Source organism: Bubalus bubalis, chromosome 1 (assembly GCF_019923935.1).
Source record: "Bubalus bubalis isolate 160015118507 breed Murrah chromosome 1, NDDB_SH_1, whole genome shotgun sequence".
NCBI lineage: Eukaryota > Metazoa > Chordata > Mammalia > Artiodactyla > Bovidae > Bubalus > Bubalus bubalis.
In genome coordinates this window covers 172,469,823-172,491,629 of record NC_059157.1, presented here as the reverse complement: position 1 = coordinate 172,491,629, position 21,807 = coordinate 172,469,823, and the positions used below count along the sequence as shown (strand labels likewise).

At 41.6% G+C, this 21,807-nt stretch overlaps 1 protein-coding gene across 17 annotated transcripts in view; it reads left to right on the top strand.

The window, feature by feature from the left end:
- ZBTB38 (zinc finger and BTB domain containing 38) overlaps window positions 1-21,807 on the top strand; it is a 128,410-nt gene that overhangs the window by 18,657 nt on the left and 87,946 nt on the right. For 5 of the 17 annotated variants that reach the window (XM_025290819.3, XM_006078034.4, XR_006552677.2 and 2 more), the window contains exons 3-4: window positions 2,217-2,282; window positions 17,459-17,563. The gene's annotated coding sequence lies outside the window, so the exon portion shown is untranslated. The other 12 variants (XM_006078037.4, XM_044946478.2, XM_044946502.2 and 9 more) reach the window with 9 other exon arrangements.

Genomic DNA, 21,807 nt, shown 5'->3' with positions numbered 1-21,807 from the left:
GCGCTATAGTCTAATTCTCAACTGCCATAGTAAAGAAGGAATTAGCCTAAGGACACTCCATTCTAATTTTCTGTCCCTGTCAGTGCTAACCAGAGCTCATAGAGCAATGCTGTGGGGGTGGGGAAGATGGCTCCACCATTGGTATTAGACCAGAAGCTACTATTTCCGTTAAAGCCACGTTTATTTCTGGAATAGTTGTGGGAGAGAAATGTGCTCCAAAGAGAAGAGGACTCAGTGTGGTTCAGGTATGACCGACCATCTGGCCAGCCCGACTCAGAGTACAGGTTAGAGGTAGGTTGGGCACTTTCCATACATTGAGCTAAAAATCGCTTGGGTGCTGTGGAAGGAGACAGAACGAGAGTTAGAAACAAAGGATCTGATAGTGAAACCTAGTACCTAGGTTAAGATGTTCAAATACATTTTCTCCTTTAAAAAAATTCTGGGGGACTGGAATGTTTTGCTGATCTGTTTATTTGCAGTCAGTCCTTACAGAAAATAGAGGCAACCCCAGAAAAGATGGATTCATTTTTGCACATGTTGAAATTAATGAACGTTAGCATATTTAGTGATGTAATAGGCAATTAAAGACTTTTGGAGAAATACGAGGAAGAAAAACATAGTATTATATACTCAAAATCAGTCTCATAGCATTTTATGAAAATGTTGGCTTACATCCAGGATCTAAGGGTGGGGGTGGGTATGGTTTCTTTGTAGCTGAAGAAAGAGTAGAAAAGAATCCGGTCTATTTCCTTAAAAATAAAAGACTTCATGTTTTTTACAGCATGATAAATGAAATGCTTTTCTGATTTTTTACCTGCCGGCAGGATCTGGAGGAAATTTTTCTAGCAGGCTATGCTGTTTTCCTCTCTTTGGGAACATGGTGACACTGGTTTTGTAGCAAAACAGTCTTTGCTTATTAGGCATTTCTTCAAAATCCTGAATAAGCAGCTCTTTCCACATTTTTTGTTCCACATGTTAAACATTTCACTGCAATTTGAGCTTCAATTGTGTGTGTGTGTTGATATGAAAGACTGAAAGGGAATGCCTAAGGATTCTTGAAGGTTTTTTCTTTAAAAATTTAATTCCTACAATTATGTATCAGAGCCTCTACGGAAGGTGATTCCGATTTATTACATACAGCCAAAGTAAAGCCCATCAATCTTGAGCAGCGGGGTTAGGGAGGGGATATTGAAGAAGACATGAAATTCGGTGTTTGAGTAGATGAGATTTAATTTTCGGAAAACATTTCACTCATAAAACGGATAGCACCCCAGTGTCAGCTCTGACCTCCATGATGTCAATGTCATCGTGGGAGCATAGCTAAGATAAGCCTCAAAGTAAAACAAAGAAACATCGACTGTCAGCTCAACACCATTTCTTCCCTTACAGTTTGCATGATACATACACACAAAGCCTCTTGGCATTCCTGTGAATGGCTTGTTACTCGACAATTTAGCTTTTGGAGGGGGGAAAAAGGAGAAAAATCATTTTACATTTCCCAGATTCTGAGCAAGTACAGTGTGCTGTTGCAAGACTTAACATTATTTAGGTCAGTGTCCTAAGGACAGCTTTTATCGTTCATGATGGTCAGCTAGACATCCAAAGGAACTCATCGTTAATTTATCTTTCTGTAACTGCTTTTATTCTGCTTCTAAGTTTAAGCAAATTCATTCACATTTTCATACCATTCTGATGAGGAGGTATCTGCTGTTCTGTACTGCAGATACATTTAGCTGAATACATTTACACGACTTGTGGTTAGAGGTTATAGCACGGATACAGACAGCTGATCATGCATTCTTCTACAAGCCTGCCGGCACCAGTTAGGATTCTGAAAAATAGTCTAGAAATGCTACGACTCTTTACTTTACAATAGCTTTAAAAGGTTTGTTTTTGTTGTTGTTGTTTGCTAGCAATTCTATGAAATCAACAGTCTATAAAATGCATCCCGAGCCAGATACATACTGTATTGAAAGCTTTCTTCAAGAAGAAGATATGACAGTGTTCGTTCCAGCTTATTTTCTTCCTTAGCAAAAAGGACCGTTTGATTCTCAGAAGCAGAAGGACCCAGTCATTGTGCAGCAGCTCTGCTGAACTGTATGAAATGCCTTCTACTGCCTGGTTGCAGAATTTGGAGTTTGCTAAACAGTGTTTAGTGATTGGGCTCATCTTGCATCACCAGTTGATGACATTTTTCTTTGTTCCCTCCTACTCAGTTGAACCAAGACTCTGAGGCTGATATGCAATGTCACTTACAACATTAATCAGATACCGCATTTAAGGTGAGCTGTCCCCTGCCTCCTCCTTCCCCAGAGCTCGTGTGCTGCATGCAGTGCGTATCTGGCTTCTGCGAGCCTAAGATGGCAGGCAGGATTAGCCGTGCTTGTGCTGTGTGTGCATGCTGTGTAGAGAATTCATTACACGTTGCCTAGTATTTCAGATGTGAGTATGTAAATGCTCGGGATGCCATATCATCTGGTAGCGAAGACTTGTTTTTGCCTCATTACAGCCTTAGCTATTTCAGCATCACCTTTCAGTTCCGATTCATTTGCTTCTGGATGTTTGCTTTTCATCACATTCAAAATAGATTTTTACCTTTTTTTTTTTTTTTTAACAAAGCCAAAAAAAAAAAAAACCCTAAAAACAAAAACAACAACTAAACTCTGCTACCAGATGGTGTCTCCCCTTTCTTCTTGCATTTGCTGTCTTTTAAATAATGTATGTTGTATTGTTAATTAATGTGAATATCAAATTAAACACTTGAAACTTACATGTTTATTATGCAGGTAGAAGGCAAGGTGGAATCTATTTTTAACTCTGATGCACTCCATGGTGTGCAAGCAACTTGGTTCTTGAATTCGTATTTTCAGTGCTGGTATCAGTGGTTTGATTTTCAGCAAATGTAACAGTGGCCTTTGCAGTGGTCAGCTCCGGGCTTTGAACTCTCAGAGGAGGAAGGGAAAAAAATTCAACACACTACCTCCTTGGTTGCAGCCTCAGAAAAACCTTGGATGAGAAACTTGTTTTTTCAAACCTGTTTTCCTGTTGATAAATTCAGTTCTCGTGATCACAGTACATTCAAGCTGTTCTGCGTATGGTTTTGTGTGTGTGTGAGAATTGCATCTAAAACTTGAGAGCAAGAAGACGGAGAAATCAGTGGGTCTCCATCGCTTTACATAAAAATGGCTGAGTGTCTTGTCATGCTAGCACTGCATTAAGTGATACAATACAGGTAGGTTGAAATTTGCATGTTTTATAGATTTTTTTTGAGCCATGTAGCAAGAATATTAGATTAAAATATGACTTTTAAAACAAAAATTAAATAAGACAGTTGTAATTGTGAGGTGGGGGTATTCACTTGGATGGCCTTTCCTATTCAGATTCTATATAAATATATAACTTTTATAAACTTCTAAGATGATTCTGCTATAAAAGTGAGATGATTCCTTTTAAAAAATCATATATATGATAGGTGTGGCGCCATCAGACAACAAAAGAATTTTTTGAAAAGTCTGTGGATTCAGCTCCATGTTAGCTTGAAACTAAAAATAAATGGGTTTCTGGAGATAATTTCGAACAGCGCAAACAAGCTTAATAAGAAACATTTAGAATATTTAAATTTTAAGAAGCGGTCTTTAAACGTGTTATATGAAAGATGAAGATAAAAACTTAGATGCTTCCAAAATCAATTTTAAATGATACACAAGAATAAGTTCATTATTTATATATCTGTTATTTGGGGAGACAAGGAATTATAATTTTTAAAGGGGGAAATATTAAATATAGATGACTCTGTTAGAAGAAAGAGAGCTTCACTGAATAAAAGAGTCCCTAGAATGGTTCATTGCAGACCATACAGCTGTGGTTCTGTAAGTACCAAATTCTGGCACTTTTCAAAATTATTTCATGGGTTCTTTCCTTTGAGCTTAACTTCTCAAATATATTTTGGTTTCAAATTAACACTGGGCCAGAACTTGTTTCCTTAGTAACCACATCTTATTTAAAAATGCAGTAACAGATATGCAAAAGATTGTCTTAAGAAAAACCAAATGTTTCATGAAAATTTTGCAGTTCTTTTCCTCTCTTGGAGAGTCTGAACTGGTTTTAGACGTTTTAAAATGCGGTCTTCATGCCTTAAAAATTAAGCCATAATTCTGTACATAGAGAGAAACCTTGCATAGTAAGAGCTTTTTGTTTCCTCCTTTGTGCTCAGTACTTTCAAAATTAAGGTTTTTTCTTTGTAACGTGCTCCAGAATGCTGGTCAAGGCTTGTGTGCAAAGGTGTAGTTTCATTATCACGAGTTCACCAGCGCCACTGAAACAAAAGGTATCTCAGAAATTCTCAGAATCAGAAAATGCTTATGCTCTTGTTCTGCCTGATCCCTCCATAGGTAACCTCTGAGCTATCGGTAGAGACAGACCCAAACCTGAGCCCACCCCCACAATAAGTGCATACTGAGTCTCTGTGAGAAATGTCTTTGTAGGTGTGTTAGGAGGAAGATGCTGCTAAACCCAAAACCTCCCTGAGGTTTGCTCCAACGTGTAGAACGTTGAGATGCACAACCATCTGTGTAAATAGTTGCTTTATCCTAGCAGTTTGTCTAATATCCCAAAGCACTGTCTGTAAAATCAAACCTCTAGTGGACTAAAGATTTGTTGTTGTTGTGTTGTTGTTGTTTTGAGGCCAACTTAAATATCTTGCTTGGAGCTTTTCTCTGGTTCAATTGTATTAGAACACGATTCAGCTCACAGTGATTTTGTTCTGTGGGCTTGCCATGAAATATTCTTCCTGTAACATCTTTTTTCCCCCTCCTTTTCTTTTCTTTTTTTTTTTTTTTTTTTGCTGTTTGGGAGCCATTTTCCTGCTTGCCTGTGACTTAAAATGACTAAGTACATTTTGCATATAGCATCAATCAGAAGATCGTAAACTGAAGGGAAATGTCAGAGCCCTGATTCCATATTGCCTATTTATTTTAGCATCAGCAGCATTAACAGTTGCAGTAGGACTAGGCTAATCGTCATTTGCTCTTGAGAAAATAATGAGCCTGGCATTTGTAATTAAAACACTATTGCTGTTCAGAAAGATTACAACTCAATGTCTTCTATTTTGATAGGCTGGTACAAATTAATCATTTTGAAACCATTTGAATCTTAATCACAAGATTAGATGGATTCAATGGAATTGTTTTACCCTCCAACTGAATGCCAGAGAGATTCAACAGTGTATTACTTCTCTGTAAAATGTCGATCCTTTTGTTTTTAACTCAAGCATGGTTGCGTCATCTTGTAGATTTTCATACCTCATGATTTTTTTTTCTGGCAATTTTCATTCTTTGCTCTTGGTCTCTCCTAAAAGAATTTGAAACACAAGTCAAGGACCTTGAAAGCCAAATAAGACTGGTGGGAAGTATATTGTATCATTGTCATTGTAATAAATAGAACAGTGAGTGGAAGAATAATTATTATTTATTCCTTTGTGTGTTTTGCCTTAATGCTTTGCCTTCATATTTCACAGAAATGTTTACCAAACACAAAGCTTTTCTAAACTTAACCATTTACAATTATCATTGGATTTTCTAAATTAGCCAAAAACACTTCCTGCCAATTGTAGAGAATCATACTTATTCCTGCTCATTGTTGAAAAGGCAGTGCTTCACCCATTTACACTTTTTGGCTAAGGTGCTTACGCCGGGCAGGCCAAGGCAGGTGCGACAGAAAGAATGTGCGAACAACTGCTTGGCTCCCACCAAAACGAAACAGATGAACCTGTGGGTTTCTACCTGAATGATTTGGAGTCTACAATTCTCAAATCTTATAATAATAATAAGATTTGATAATTATTATCATCAAATAATATATCATTATTATCTAATATTATTATTATTATTATTATTGTTACTATTTTAGAGAACAGGATTTTTTTCCCAAGCCTTAACTCGGTGAGAATACCAAGATTGCATCTCTTGCTGCTACAGTGATGTTGATCTAGGTCAATGATTTCCATGGATTCCCCCCATAGAGGGTCTGAGTACCCAGACCACATCTTAGGGCTGGTTGATATGGGGAGATGAATCTTGAAAATGGTCTAGCACTTTTCTTTTTGATACATGATGCCTTTGAGTTCCTGGTACCATATGGTTCATTCTAGCAGCTCCCTTCCATGGGAAATGCTATCCTTCACAGCTTTTTTGGTAATTAAACATTCAACACACATATTGAGTACCTACTACCTACCAGTCATATTCCGGAGGCTAGAAATAGAGTAACGAACAAGAGAGATCTGGGCCTGCCTCTCATAGACCCACCCCTAGTGTGGTGGAGGGGTGGGGGGCCAGGGGCACAAAAATAAATATGTAAACAAATAATTATAGAAGACAAGTGCAAGTAAGAAAGAGAAGATAAAGTTTTAAAAAGCGAGGGTATCTTTTTGGGAGGAGAAGAGCCACTTGAGAAGGGTTGGCCAGGCAAAGCATTGTAGGAGATGGTATTTAGGTGAAAACCTCGATGGTGAGATGGATCCAGACAGGTGAAGATCTGATGGAGAGCATTACCAGGCGGAGAGTTGTTCATGCTTACACCGCAAACTTTCCTTTCTAATGAGTTACTGCCATTGTATCAGAGTCATGTCTGAGACTTCGTGGGTTGAGCCTGGCTTAGGTAAGCTGCCCCTGCAGTGAGACAGTGGCCCAGACTCCCAAATTCCCAGAACTTGGTGCCATCAGAGGTATTGCCTTTGGCCCAGCCTCACCACAGCCCTGCTCCAAAGATGCAGTGAAGCTCTGAACATTGCAGTCCTAGGTGGTGGTGAAATTCAGGCACAGGTTCAGTTTAACCCAAGAAATCCGCAAAAGAAAGGAATCCTGGAGCGAGGAAATTTCTGGGAAGCCTCTTGCTTTGTTTTTCTTAAGAACTCCAGAACTTTGACTCATGGCAAAACATTGAGAGAGCCACTTCCTTTAATTTTTTTTTTTTCAAAGGCAAGAAGTGGAAGGGTCTGTCCCATCTTGCCAGTAAATTGCCTTTGTCCTCTAACGCCTCAAATGCTTCAGTTTCTGCAGAACTCTTTGCTTGTTTGTTGGTGGCTTTCTAAAGACTTTGCTGCTTGGACTGATCTTTCTCTATTTGAACAAATAATGCTAAGGAAATTCTTCAGAACCAGAAATCTTTTGTGCCTTTTAGGTTCATCTGCTAAAGAAGCTCCAAGAACAAAGGGATAGGTTTGCTCTGCAAGTTAGAAACAAGGCCCTTCAAAGTCTTCTGAATGTTTCAAAAGCCCTTTCTATAATTGATTCACAATTTATCGGGCTTTGCTTATCAGAAGTTAGAAGTGGCCTGACTCAGTCCACTTTGTTTGGATTTGACCAGCCATGAAACATTCCACTGCACTGAAGAATGTTCTAGCCCTTTGGAGTAAACTATTGTTCATCAGTGGGGGTAGGGGTGAGTGGGAGGGGGCTTCACCAAGTCAGTTCACTTCTTCAAGTATTTGTTGAGCATCTCCTATGTGACAGAGACCACTGCCCCCCAAACAGAATAGAAATGTGACATAAAACTCCCTATGAAGCTCATGTCCAGGTTTGTGTACAAAGCTAGGGCATTGTATGGACAGGTACAATTGTACGCCCTCTCTGTTTCAAAAAGAAATGAATGGCATGCTATTCTCTTAGTGGCCTTTTATACTGTTTCCTGGAGGTCAGCCTTCACTTTGGGGGCATTGCAACCGATGGCAAGGATGGTTCTTCCCCGGGACTCTGTGTCTTATCCTCGGTCACCTTCCCAAAATGTCTTGGCTCCTAATAAGCCACCGTATGTCTGGCTGCCCTGCTCCAAGCTGGTCTGCCTGCCTTGCCAGGTGACCTCCATAAGGGCTGCCACTCTTTCGCATTCATGAGCAGATGTTAAGTTGAGAAGCCCTTGAATGCAAAAAAATTGAATTTGTGATTCAGGCAAGATGTTTCTGCTTTTTTTACCTTCCCTGATAGGTCGTGGGGGGTCTCCTTGAAGCCCTGTTCTACTTCTGTGGGAAGCAGGTAAATCAAAGACCAGTTGCCAAAGCCCTTATCTTTGTTAGGTGAGCCCAGCATGACACTGCCATGGCCCAAACATCTCATTGACCAGAAAATAGCTCTTTTGATCTTGTGATTCGTTTTGCATCTTTTCCTTTAATGGTTTTCTTGCTTCTGCAGCTGTTCTAGTTCAGGGTTCGAGACTAGCATTTGTGTCTACAGTCACTATATTTGGCCTATGGAGGAAGTTTGTTTTCTGGTTCAATTTTGTTTTTCAAATGCCAGTATAAATATTTTTTTTCTGTGTTCATAAAAAGCTGTGAAGTTTTCATGATTTTCTTTATATGATTAAATAAACCTCTTCCTTACCCTGTGGTCATTGCTGCCAAATAGATATTTTGAAATTCCTTTTTTTTTTTTTTTTTTTTTTTTTTGCCTGCTGAAATCTTCTACCCTGTCTGAGGCCTTGCTCTAATTAAGGCCTCACAGTCCTGCCCATCTTCCCCAGCGCCGAGCATGACGTGGTGTCCCTGCCCCGAGGGCCTTACAAGCCAGTGAGACGAGAAAACAAAAGCCACCAGCTGAGAATGTGGTTAAATCCCAGAAGGGCAGTGCCCTTGTAATTTTTTTTCCCCTTTTCTCTTGTTTCTTGAGCTGTGGAAGGGAAGTAGCGGACCTGTAGTAGGGAAACAGAGGGGTTACACTGAAAGATTAGAAAATGCAAGGTATCGGGGAAACGATGTGAAAGCGAGTGGGATGGTCATCTGCGGGGCAAAGTGGAGAGATGGAAGGACTGCAGACCGAGAGGGCAGCAAGGAGGTGGGGAGGGGGGTGCGGGAAATCAGGAAGAGGGAACAAAGCGGGCAGTCAGGAGGCAGGCTGCTGTGCCGCACCCTGAAGCTGGGGTTGCTGGGCACAGGAGAAAGAGTAGGAGGGGTTGCAAGAAGTAAAAAGAGGCTGGGAGAGCCCCTGAGGTGCAGGCTGTGTATAGGCTGGGTGCTCCCATGTTCTGTCTGGCTTCAGTCATGATGTTGGCCTTGGGGCTCCACTGTCCCACCGTGTCTGTGACAAAGAGCCTACAGATTGGCCTCACTAAGGGTGATTTATCCCAGGATCTAGAAAGTCTCTGTCCCAAGGCTCCTATTTTCATGCTGGGACCACCCCTAGCCCTGCCACTGTCCCTTGACTGGATCTGGACTAAATTTTAAATGGGCAGATTTTTACATGTGTTGTCACCAATTCTTTTCGTTTTCCACAAAGCTCAGCCTGGAGATAGACCCAAAATATGCGTTTTAGGTGGCTTCCCTGGTGGCTCAGATGGTAAAGAATCTGCCTGAAATGTGGGAGACTCAACTTTGAACCTTTGGGTCAGGAAGATCCCCTGGAGAAGGGAAAGGCTGCCCACTCCAGGATTCTTGCCTGGAGAATTCCATGGCCTTAGATGCATGGAAAATTTTAGAAACTCTTTTGCCCAAAGTCATGTTGCCCTCAGCAGGCATGCAGCTCAGCTTCTGAAGCTCACAAATCCTCTTTCCTTGCTCTTCACCCACCTATCCACGCCCTGCTCTGAGTGCCCATTAAGCCACCCGCAGTGGAGATTCTGATTGTTTGAGTTCCGTGGTCTCCAGAAGCACTGCCCATGGCTGGCGCATCAGCACATAGTGCTGCCATCGTCCTGTACTTCTTGCTCAGCTCTTATGGGAACATGAACCCCAGACTTCAGTTGCTGTGGGAATGGTAGGTTCACTTTATTCGGTCGTATTGAGAGAACTGTGGCCCAGAGAAGGTGTGACTTCTCTAGGTCACTCAGAGAGTTAAGTGGCCTCGCTTAACTCCTAGTCCAGTACTCTTTCTGCTAAATCAAGACACTTTTAGGTCACATGGGAAGCCCGCTTCTAAACCAGAGATTGGCAGACTTTTTCTGTAAAGGGCCAGATAGTAAGTATTTTAGCTCTGTGAGTGGAGGCAAAACCGAGGATGTTATCTGCATATTTATATAACAACAAAGAAAACAATTTTTCACAAACTATTGATGAAATTTAAAATATACTAATATATAATATGAATTATATATAATGTATGTACTGTCATAGATACAGAAATGAACAGCTATGGCTGTGTCCCAATAAAATTTCACTTATGGGCAATGAAATTTGATTTTCATGTAACTTTTCATGTCATGAAATATTGTTTTTCTTTTGTTGTTTTTTTTTTCAATCATTTAAAGATGTTGAAACCATCTTTAGCTTGTAGGTTATACAAAAACAGTTGGCAGGTGAAATTGGCCTGTAGGATGCAGTTTTGTGGACTCATTTCCTAAGTCAAAAGCTGCAAACTGGGGGCCCACTGGTCAGTCCAACCTACATATGTGCTTTGTTTGACTTCTAACAATAGTTTTAATTGAATCCATTGCCAACTTTGTTTTCTGTTTTTTGAACTATATTACTCTTTTTCCTTCTAATTATAAAAGTAATATATACTTACTTTGAAATAATTTGGAATGTTACCAGCTTGACATGCATTCTTTTAGCCCTTTATCTATGCCCATTGATTTTTTTAATAGTTGAGATAATATTTTTATAGGCAATTTCATATCTTTTTATTTACTTACTATACCGTAAGCATGGCATATCACTTTAAAGTCTTTCATTAACAATCTTTTAAAACTTTATTATGAAAATCTTAAACATGTGTACAATATGGAAAAACTACTTCAATGAAATCCTGTATAGTCATGGCTCAGTTTCAACAATTCTCAATAACTAGCCAATCTTGTTTCATGTAAATCCTCATCTGTATTATTTTAAAGCAAATTCCAGATCACATTGCTTTATCTCTAAATACTTTAGTTCAGTTCAGTTCAGTTCATTCGCTCAGTCGTGTCCGACTCTTTGCAACCCCATGAATTGCAGCATGCCAGGCCTCCCTGTCCATCACCAACTCCCAGAGTTTACTCAAACTCATGTCCATCAAGTCGGTGATGCCATCCAGCCATCTCATCCTCTGTTGTCCCCTTCTCCTCCTGCCCTCTACTTTCTCAGCATCAGGGTCTTTTCCAGTGAGTCAACTCTTCTCATGATGTGGCCAAAGTATTGGAGTTTCAGCTTCAGCATCAGTCCTTCCAATGAACACCCAGGACTGATCTCCTTTAGGATGGACTGGTTGGACCTTCTTGCAGTCCAAGGGACCCTCAAGAGTCTTCTCCAACACCACAATTCAAAAGCATCAATTCTTCGGCGCTCAGCTTTCTTCACAGTCCAACTCTCACATCCATACATGACCACTGGAAAAACCATAGCCTTGACTAGACGGACCTTTGTTGGCAAAGTAATGTCTCTGCTTTTTAATATGCTGTCTAGGTTGGTCATAACTTTCCTTCCAAGGAGTAAGCGTCTTTTAATTTCATGGCTGCAGTCACCATCTACAGTGATTTTGGAGCCCAGAAAAATAAAGTCTCACACTGTTTCCACTGTTTCCCCATCTATCAGTATGAGTCTCTAAAAGATAAAGATACTAAGAGAGAAGACTTTTTTAAAGGAAATAAATGCTAAAGTATTTAGGTATAGAATAATAATAATATTATTATTATTTGCAATAATATTATTTGCAACTTACAATATTATTATGACAATTATTACAATAATTATTACAATAAATTATTTATTATATATTTATAATATATAACATTATATTTTATTATATATTTATAAATAATTATTACAATAAATAATAATATTTGCAACTTACAAATGAATCAAGAAAAAAATAGATAAAAAGGTAGATATAGGTGTGATATACATAGGGTTTTTTGGTACTGCTCTAATAAGTCTTCCATGACTTTGAAACAGGTCTAAATAAAAAGTTTTTAAAATGTGGAATACTAAAAAAATACATGAAAAATGTCAACTAGTAAAAAAGAAAAATAACCACAGTATCATTATCATATCAACAAATAACAATAATTCTTTGCTAATATCACAGTCAGCATTCAAATCTGTCCAGTTAGGTCATTAAAAAAAAAAGTGCTCAAAGCACAATTCTAAATAAGGTTCATACTGCAATTAATATTTCCTTAAATTTTATTTAACCAATAGATTTCCTTCCCTCTCTTCCTGTCATCCTTGCTATCATCATAAAAATTTTGTTGAAGAAACAATTTGTCTGACTCATAGTTTCCCACAGTCAGAAATTTGAGATTGCATTCCTTCATGCTGTTTTACATGTTCCTCCGTCTCAGAGGTTTTCTGTAAATTAGAGTTACAGCTAAAGGCTTGATCAGATACAAATTCATTTTCTTTTTTTAATGTGGTCAACATTTTATATATTTTATATAAAAATCCTGCTTTGGGCTCCATTGGAAAACTCTGCAGATCTGGCATTCTCATCTGACAACAATGAGTCTGGGGCTGGGGAGTGACACCCCCACTCCCCACTTAGGTGGGACATGAATGACCCTCTAGGCCCCAGTTCCTACTTCTTCCTGCCTGGCTCCCAGGGGTGGGGAGCTGCCACCCCTGTCCACACCCTACCTCTGCAAGGACTTTGGTAGACTTCTCAACATGACATCACAAGAGGCCTTTCAGAAATGTGGCGGGGATTATAGATTTGGACAGGGACTTTCTTAAAATGCCTGAAGGGAAAGAGAGAAGCAGCTATAGAAGAGGAAGCCAAGTGATAGAACCTGGTGAGTGCCCAGGATGAGGGGAAGAGAGAAATAAAACAATAAATTAACAGAGTACAGGAAGAATGGGAGGCGGAATGACTTAACGGATTCCTAACCCATGGTGGAAAACAAAGGAAGCAAGTGGGTTTATGAGACATGCTTTAGACTTTTTATATGTGATGAGAATATGGAAACATTAAAAAAGAGAAAGAAGGGGGGCAGTAAATTGGCCAAGAATCTTAAATCAGAAAGCTCAAACAGGCAGTTGTAGCATAACAGAAATCATGTGGGGATTAAACAAAATGAGGTAGAAAACAAGGAAAACTTCCTACAAAAGGCCACTAGAAAAGGATCAGGAGCCATGCTGGGGAGATGGTGAAGAACTACTAATAGTAGAAATTTAAGACTTAAAAGTCTTAGGATATTTTTTTCTTATTTGCTAATACACTGAAATGAAAAGTATTATAAAGATATAAAAATATATCATACTTAGTTGCTTTGAAAGGAATAAATCTTTATAGAAAAGAATGAATATTATAACAAATTGGGACATTCTTGGAAATTTCCAGATAGTTCCCCATACTCAGAAGAATGATTAAGAGAGAGAATATGTAACTGGTTATGAGGAAGGGTGGAAAATTTTGAAGGACAGGATGATTATGTAAGTTTTAGGCTGCAGTGTTTAAAACTGTTGCTGTGATATTTTAGTTATTAATAACAATTTGGGGGAAATCTACTCACTTCTGGAGAAACATTTGGCCCTAATGAGAAAGAAATGCCACTGTTTGTGAATTTGCAAGTGGATGTAAGGAGCCATTCACTTGCTAAGCCTCTTAGGAAAGCCAGAGCTGATTTCAACCTTAACAAGCTGTTGACAAGGTACCACGGGGAACATGTTAGCAGCACAGAAAGTGGAGTGTACAGTCAGACCTGTATTTAAATCCCTTTATGTCACTCAGCATGTGACCCTGGGAGCTTACCCATGGAAATTTTCTAGGGCATAAAAGTTGCTTTACACCTGGGAACTATGATTCTTACTGCTTGGATGGTAGAAACTTAGAACTCTGAATACTTGACTTCCAGCACCAACAAGCATAATGCAGATGCTTCACACGTATTATCCCATTTAACTATCAAAAAGCCCTATGAGGTAAGTGTAATATTAAAATCAGCCCCATTTTACAGATGAGCAAGCTGAGGCTCAGGGAGGTTAAGTAGCTTACCTAAAGTCAGTGAGTAGCCTCGTAAATGACAAAGCTAGGCTTTAAACCCAAGCAGGCAGAATCCAAAGGCCAAACTGCCTAGCTGTGCCACCCTCTCACCTCCAGTCGCAGCAGGGCAGCATGGAGAGCAATACCTCATGCTTGCACTTCCCAACCTGAGGTTCCTAATCCCCATGCCTAGTTTTCCCAAATGGAGAAGGAAATGGCAACCCACTCCAGTGTTCTTGCCTGGAGAATCCCAGGGATAGGGGAGCCTGGTGGGCTGCCGTCTCTGGGGTCGCACAGAGTCGGACACGACTGAAGCGACTTAGCAGCAGCAGCAGCAGTTTTACCAAAGGCTCAGTGGAAACACATAAAGTTGCAGTCAGACCAGAGATTTCTTTAGTTTGGAATCCATGATTAACAATGGGTTCGCTCAGGTTTCGGTTGAAGCTCTGATGGGCAATGGCATACACAAAAACATGCCAGGGTTGTTGTTTTTTTAGTGGGAAGATGAATCATTAGTTAATAAATGCAATTTAGTGGAATAGCTCTTTTTGAACGTGACCCACAGAGAAAGAATAAAGGACGCTTGGCTTTGAGGAAGTTAGGAATTGCTAGTGTACATGTGTGTGCATGTTGCCCAACCTATCGGCCTTCAAAACCCTGTCTTTATTTTTAAATTACATGATGCTTTAATTTGACTTTAAGTCAGTACATTTCTCCTTGATTATTAAAATGTTTTACCAACTTTGTATATAATATTGGATTCTACTTTATTCCTCAGAATCATCACAATCTTTTTTTCCTTTTACATTGGGACTTTTTAAAAATTTTATTGGAGTATAGTTGACTTACAATGTTGTGTTAGTTTCAGGGGTACAGCAAAGCAATTTAGTTATACATATACATATATTCATTCTTTTTCCAATTCTTTTCTCTTATAGTTATCACAGAATATTGAGTAGAGTCTCTGCTATACAGGAGGTCCCTTGTTGCTTATCTGTCTTACAGTAATGTGTGTATATTCATCCCAAGCTCCTGATTTATCCCTGCCGCCCCCACCCCCACGTTTGCCCTTTGGTAACCATAGGTTTGTTTTCTGTAAGAATGTTCACAATCTTAAAACGTGATCAGGAACTAGGATGCAGAGTGCTGTATTCCAAACTAAAAACAGGATGTTAAGTCATGCAAAGAACAGACTTATCTTTTTAAACTGTAACCTGGGAGTGCATCTTTTCAAAAGAAAATTTTAAAAATAAGACTCATACCACCAAAATGCAGAGAAGGTGGATGGTTTTGTAGAAAACAAGAAAACAAAACCTCTACAATATAGCTAACTAGGCTGTTAGCTCCTCCATAAGGCGAGTTTGTGGCAGGCCTCAGTAAATACTTTTTCAATGAGCAGTCCCCTGGATCTTTGGAGAAAAGGTCTAGCATAGCAGGCAGTCAGCGCGATTTCAGGAGGAGGCCTGGGTCTTTTTTGCGCGAACTAGTTTTCACAGCACGTTGGGAAAATCTGTCTAGATATCTCCTGTCAGCCATGGGAAAGCGCAGGTGACACTCGATTCCTGAGAATTTAAATGAAAACTGCAGTTGACTTACTCTGAAACCTGCCTCTCTTAAACGGGCAGGGGTTGGATGCTGTCTGGGATCTGGATGCGGAACCTGGAGACCCGTCTGCAAACCCAGGGCTGGTTCTGGTACGGTCTAGGTTTTGTGGCCGTAGACCCCTAAATGGTTGCCCTTGGGGCGGGTTCTGGGATCTCCTGAGAGGAGAGCGGCTGAGGCCGCAGCCCCCTTGGTGGCATCTGGGGCCCTCGTGGGTCCCCCCACCTTTCCCGTCGCGTCCAGGTTGGGTTTGGGGTTTTGCGGGGCCGAGGTGTGTTCCCCGCCCCCCACGTCCCGGCCCTGCCCCGTCCTCCCGAGGCCTGGGCCTGGGCTCGCTCGTTGGTGCCCCGGAGCCCGGCCCGCGGCTGAGGCCGAGGAGCCTTCTTCCCGGCCGGGTGGCGTCCCCAACCCCGCGCCGGGGGCGGGCCGGGCCGGCCGAGCCGAGCCGCCGGCGTCCATTTTCTGGGCGGTGCTGCGAGACGCCGCGGCCTGACTCGCGGGTCCGGAAGCGCCATGGACCCCCGGGGAACGCGCTCGCGGGGCAGCGGCCGAGCCCTGTAAGTGCCAGCGCAGGGGCCGTGTGCGGGGCGGGCGGGCGAGGCGAGGCCGGCCCGACCCCTGCTTTCCCGGGAAGGAGCCTCAAAACCCGGCCGGGGGACGCTCGCGAGGGGCTGGGAGCTCCGCGGACTCCGGAGAGCCGAGGTGCTGCGGGGACCCGGCGCCCGCAGGTGCCCGGACGCCCGGGCCTGCGCCCTGGGAGTCGGGGTCCAGCCGCGGAGTCGGGCACGTTGCGCCGCAGCTGTGGCCCATCTGCAAGGCTATGCTGAAGGGCGGGGGTCCGGGGACCAACGCGCACCCAAGGGCGGGGGACGTGACGGGCTCCGGTCCAGCAGGCTCGGGAACGGCGCTGACAGTCGCAACTCCCCTCCCTCGGACCGCGACTTGGACCCCCGTCCTGACCCATCCGGAACCTGACGATTTCCTTGGTTGAACACCAAAGCCCCTGGAATTGAATGGGAAGTGCAAAGGCAGGGCCCTGCCCCCAGGGCTTTGCAATCTCAGCCTCCTACTTCGGCAGTTGTTAGGTCTCCACTGTTGGTACAACATGACCGCCCGCTGTTAGCCACTTTTTGCAGGATATATTATAAATCACCTGAGGTTTTAGTCTGTCTGCGGTGCCACTTTATAACTTCTCTCCTATAGGTAAGTGACTAATTCCATTCTGGACTTTGGCCCAAATTAAATCTCTCTCCTAAGGATCCATAATGGATGATACGTATTTTGGTGCCTTAGACATATTTTAAAGGTTAGAAACTTTTCTCCTAATTATGAAGCTCAACGACTCGGTCAGGTTCTCATGGTTAAAAAGCACAGGAGGATTAGGTCCGCGGTTTCTGAGAAACTTCAAGTGAGGTACTATCTCTGAGGGTAGTGTTTTTCTAGCAAGAATTGAGACCCATTAGAGGATTGTGAAATCAGTATAGTGGGTTGCTACCAGATTTTTTTTTTGAAGATATAGAATATATAATGCAATATAAAAAAGAATAGAAAATATCAGGGTGCAAGAGTAAGCGTTGTTTTCAGGCTTTGGACTTTCAGTTTATGTAATATGATTTTAAAAAATGGTGGGTCACTGTCAAAAAAGTTTTTAAACCCTGATTTACAGATTAATAACCCAGGATTTGGAATCTGGGGTGAACCTGTGTTTAAGTCCCAGGTCTAACATAGACTAGCTCTGTGACCTTGAACAGATTCTGTGACCTTTCAGAGCCTCTTTTGATGTAGCTGTAAAATGGGGGGATGTCTCCTATGTTTTGAGGACTGTATGAAATCACCTATGTCATTTGCTTTGCCCCGTGCTGGACTGACAGTAGGTGTTGAGTCCACATGCTGATGGAAGTCACTTTTGTGTCTGATACGTTCGGTCCTGGCACCTAGTCATGAGACATTATTCTTTTTGCTTTACTTCTTTTTAGATCTAGATGTGGAGGAAATGGAGGACTCAGAACCAAGGATTTCCAAGTGATTTCTTCCAAAGCTCAAGACGCTAACTCTGTTAAAGCTGGTCTGTTCTAACTGAGGTAATCGAATTTACATCTTTTGTTCTCTACTTGAAATAGGCAATGTTTTTTTCCGAGGGACTAAACCGCTCCCAAGGAGCTTATGCTTTGTGGCCGGCAATCCACCAGGTTTGGGGATTACAAAGTGACAATGACATTTAGGCAAGCTGTTATTAAGGAGACGTGATGTGTGAGGTGCCTGGTGATGAAGGGGGAATGAAAGCCTTCTAGTTCCAGTTCTGCCAGTGACTGTTGTGAGAGCTTCTGTGAGCCTTGTCTTCTGGCTTCTTCAGGCCAGAAGGACCCACAGACGTCACCAAGGCCCAGAGAGTTTAAATGACTCTTCAGGGAGACCCAGTGGGCTGGGTTGGGGCAGGCCTGAAGCTTGCATCTCGATTGCCATCCGTGCAGTCAGCTTCTGGGCCTGCTACAGGGGGAACACTGAGCTAGGCGCTGAGGATAAACACATGAAGAGTCCACCCCCAGGACGCACGCTGTTTGCACCAACAGGTATTGACAGCCCAGCACACTAAGCTCCACCTTTGAGGCATAGACAGAGCCCCAGATGACGGTGATAACAACTACCATTGATCAAGCACTTTTGTGTGTGAGTGCAAGGTAGTGTGTTAAATGCTTTAAGTGCTGTGTTATTACTCAGTCCTCACACTACCTCTGCAAAGTAAGAAAGTATAAATGTGAAGGATTGCAAGGTGAAAATGCAGGCAGGTCATGGAGGACTTTGCCTGTCAGACCACTTTTACGAGCACATTCGGTATGCAGAGCACAGAGCTAGGACCACGAAGTTCAAGGTAGAGTGCTTGCCCTCCAGGAGCTTGAAACCTTAACTCCAGAAAGGCCGAGTCAAGAGGACAGTGCCTGACAGTAGCCCCCGTCTCCTCCGCCTACTTCTGCAGCAGTTGGAGTGGACCCAGAAGAGACCAGGGTAGTTGATGTATCACAGTTCTGGCCCCTCGATGCAAGTTTTTTTGTTTTTTCAAATTTAACATACTTTTCCATCCATCTGTGGAAACTGATGCTTTCAATTTATAAACAATAGTAAGGCTGGCTCTGAATCCATTTATTCATTCAACAAATGTTTATTGAGCTCTTATTTGGGTATTTAAGGCACTTATTTGGGTATTTAAGACCAAACATATTACTCTGTTTTTACAGTCATGATAATGGTCATGTTCCTTCTCTTAGTGAGGAATTATTGCTCAACTGTTAGAATTTTTCTGTTACCATGCCAGAATATCAGCTTCCAAGGATGTTGGAGATTGACTTGTAAATAGGATACCAACTGGATAAATAGGAAAAACGTTTTTTAAAAATCTTCAGAAAGGAGTTTCTTTTAAATTTTGATTTTGCTGTCACCATCAACTTTATCAGCAGAGAAAAAAGCATTTTGGCAAGGGGGCTCTCTCTGACTTGAAATGCTCTTCTCTTTGAGCTTGTAGGCCACACAAGACACTGAATCTTCAAAAGTAAAGCAATTTAAGAGATGCTTTAATTTACAAGGTTCAAAGTTAGAAGTAGCTCCAGTGATTGCCTTAAGTAACAGAAATCAGATTGTAAGGCTGGAATGCTACTTGTAATAAACTTAAGCTCCAAATGGAACAAATGAGATGTTGAGTGTGAGTGTGCTTTGCAAACTTCTAGGAGTTCTATAAATGTCACAGCAAATATTTATCGAGTACCTACTTTGAAATCAGAAGAAAAGGCAGGGCAGAAACCAGAGACAGGGAGACCAGTTAGAAGGGCACCAGAATCCACCAAGGAAAAGGCAGGGTGGAGGGAACTTGGGGAAGGCCGGAAACGGATGATAGCAGTGAAATGGGAAAGGAACAGACGCAAAGGGAAAAACTGACCCAATCTGACATCTGAGTAGAGAAAAAACAGCTAAAGCTGACACTGAGATTTCCAGAGCAGTGGTACCCATGAAGACAACTTGGAGAAGGGTGAGCGACTGCATTTTCGAGGGGCTGAGTTTGAAGTGTTGAAGTATGAAGTATGATGTCCCCTAGACGATCAGTGGTTTTGCACCCTAGAGGGAGGCCAGGGTTAGTTTAGAATCACTGATATAAAAAAAGTTAAGAGATGAGAAAACAAATTTTCCAGTGAAAAACCGTAGAGAGGCAAAGCTTGAGGATGGAGCCTTCTGAGAAAAGAAGGACGTTATGGAGGACCTAGCAAAAAGTCTGACAAGAGAGCAAGGAAGAATGGGAGAACAGGGCTCTGGAAGCCAGCACTAGAGGGTTTCCCAGAGGAGAGAACGTGAAGTGTTAGGCTTCTGCTTAGTCGCTTCGGTCACGATTCCCAGGCAAGAGTACTAGAGTCAGTTGCCATGCCCTCCTCCAGGGGATCTGCCCCACTCAGGGAGTGAACCCGGGTCTCCTGCATTGCAGCCCGATTCTTTACCACTCGGCCACCAGGGAAGCCCAGATGAACGAGACAGGGGATATGAGGCCCAAGACGGCCATTGGATTGACAAGTGCTAGATCCCTTATTTGTTGTTTTCCTTTGTAACATGCTATGACTTGCAGAATGGATATCAAGTGGTTTCATTTCCAAAAAAAAATGTGTTAGTTTGCACTAATCAAGAATCACTGCAAAAATTTTATCCTAGCAAGCCCCAAAACACACTTCTGATTACTAAAATTTCAAGATGTTAAATGTGGTTTTGACGGTTGTCGTCCTCTTTATTCTGTTGTCAACAGACGACCAAAGAATATCCGTTGATAGAAAGTTCTTAAAAACTACATTGCTGTTGATGTAAAGGTTTCTAACAGTAATCAGGTTTGTATTTTGCCTTTTGCCATGTGACTGTTTATGACAGGGGAGAGAGAGTGTGTGTGTGTGTGCGTGCACGTGTGTGTATGTATTTCGTGGGCATATGAGCTTAGTACAATGGAATGAGAAGGCTGGGGTCAGATAAATCTATTTCACAACCTAGCTGGGCCATTTTCCAGGGTTGTGACTTCAGAAAAGTTACTCTCTAAGCCTAACTTTTTCCATCCATAACTCAAATAGGATTGTTTTGGAGATTGAGTAATATATAACTTGGTCAGGATCCATGCCATAGTAGGCAATTAATAAATGCTAATTCCATTCCCCTTACAATTTTACAACAGGTATATGTATTTTTGTCTAATATCTGTCTATACCTAAAGGCTTATTTTTATGACTTATTTTAGCATGTTCATCTAGTCATGGCACGCGCATACCTTCCATGATAGCTAGTCTATCCTGTGAGAGCTCAAATGACCTGCAGTTTAGTACGGATAAGAATCTACCTGGGAAGGAGCTCCCTGGTGGTCCAGTGGTTAAGGCTTCACCTTCCGATGCAGGTGGTGTGGGTTTGATCTGTGGTAGGAGAGATAAGTTCCCACACACTTCATGGCCAAAAAAACCAGAACACGAAACAGAAGAAATATTGTAATAAATACAATAAAGACTTTAAAAATGGTCCACATCAAAAAAAAAAAATCTTTTTATAAAAGATTACACCTGAGAGATTGACTAAAATGTAGGTTCTCAGGTCCTCGGCACAGAGACTCAAATTCAGTAAATTTCGGGCAGACTCCTGAGAATGTTCATTTTAAACAAGTACTGCAGTGATGAAGATTAGCAAATGCCAGATTTTGGGAAGCAGAGAAAGGAGATAAACCTGAGACTTGATAGGTTGGTTTAAAATCCATAAAGACGTCACGTTTACGAACTATTTTGTAATAAGATAAAGACACGTGGATCCCAGATAGTGAAGGAATGGTAGTCTTATCACACCCCACTGTTGCCATCTGCGGTGTAGCCACAGCAGTGCTGGGTGACACAGCCCTCATATCAACTTCTTTTCCTGTGGAGTAAGTGGTAACACCCTGTTCCTATGCCCAGAGTTTGCAAAACCAACGCAACTTTAAGTGTTGTTATCAATAACATATTTAATGGCAGTAACAGTGCACAAGCACACCATTAAAATAGTTTGATGCATCTGTCTATCTGACCCTGTCTTCTGGTTGAGAAACATCCATGTCATTATATTTCCTTTTTCTTCGCATCTTGTAATCATATACTTTTTAGACTAGTTCACATTGTTTCCAACCTCATTTTATAGGTGAGAGAATAATTTATCCTTTTTTCTCCTCCTCATCCCAGCTCTCTTTATGTATTCACAGGAAAGGATTGAGACATACATACATGTTTGGTGTTAAGCTATTTATGGAGAATATAAAACATATTTGACTCGTGTTTATTAAATTGCACTTTAC